Below are 1308 nucleotides of genomic sequence, written 5' to 3' on the forward strand. Positions count from 1 at the left end.
CCTGCCGAGATTTTGGACTGACAATCAGCCTGAAGAAAACACAGGTCATGGTTCAGGATGTGGACTCACCTCCCTGCATTACAATCTCTGAGCATGAACTGGAGGTTGTCCATGACTTTGTGTACCTTGGCTCAACGATCTCCGACACTCTTTCTCTCGATACCGAGCTAAACAAGCGCATCGGTAAAGCAGCTACCACGTTTTCCAGACTCACAAAGAGAGTCTGGTCCAACAAGAAGCTGATGGAACATACCAAGATCCAGGTCTACAGAGCTTGCGTCCTGAGTACACTTCTGTACTGCAGCGAGTCATGGACTCTTCGCTCACAACAGGAGAGGAAACTGAGCGCTTTCCACATGCGCTGCCTCCGACGCATCCTTGGCATCACCTGGCAGGACAAAGTTCCAAACAACACAGTCCTGGAACGTGCTGGAATCCCTAGCATGTATGCACTGCTGAAACAGAGACGCCTGCGTTGGTTTGGTCATGTCGTGAGAATGGATGATGGCCGGATCCCAAAGGATCTCCTCTATGGAGAACTCGTGCAAGGAAAGCGCCCTACAGGTAGACCACAGCTGCGATACAAGGACATCTGCAAGAGGGATCTGAAGGCCTTAGGGATGGACCTCAACAAGTGGGAAACCCTGGCCTCTGAGCGGCCTGCTTGGAGGCAGGCTGTGCAGCATGGCCTTTCCCAGTTTGAAGAGACACTTTGCCAACAGTCTGAGGCTAAGAGGCAAAGAAGGAAGGCCCATAGCCAGGGAGACAGACCAGGGACAGACTGCACTTGCTCCCGGTGTGGAAGGGATTGTCACTCCCGGATCGGCCTTTTCAGCCACACTAGACGCTGTGCCAGAACCACCTTTCAGAGCGCGATACCATAGTCTTTCGAGACTGAAGGTTGCCAATACAAATGCCAGCTATAATTATTTGACCAACACAGTATTTTCTGTCATGTAGACAGATCTTGTGTTCTTAGAAAGAAGTCCAACTCAGTTACTTGCCAAGAAGTGTGCATACTTCAATTTGCTGTAATAACTCACTCTTAAAAGTTTGTAGTATCTTAACTAACTAATATGTTTCAGCATAAGCCTTGTGGACTATAGGAAGTAAACTATTGTAGACCATGGGTGTCAAATGTAAGGCTCACAGGCTGGATACAGCCAGAGGAAACTCTTTATCTGACCTGTGTGATAACTGAGCTTTCCCAGACCTGCCCTTTCTGCCCTGCAACTGCTGCCAAGGTGCTGTGAGGGAATTCTGGAAGGAGGTCTCAGAAGGTCATGAACGGTGCAGGGAAAGAGGCAC

This window comes from Tiliqua scincoides, chromosome 2 (assembly GCF_035046505.1).
Source record: "Tiliqua scincoides isolate rTilSci1 chromosome 2, rTilSci1.hap2, whole genome shotgun sequence".
Taxonomy (NCBI): domain Eukaryota; kingdom Metazoa; phylum Chordata; class Lepidosauria; order Squamata; family Scincidae; genus Tiliqua; species Tiliqua scincoides.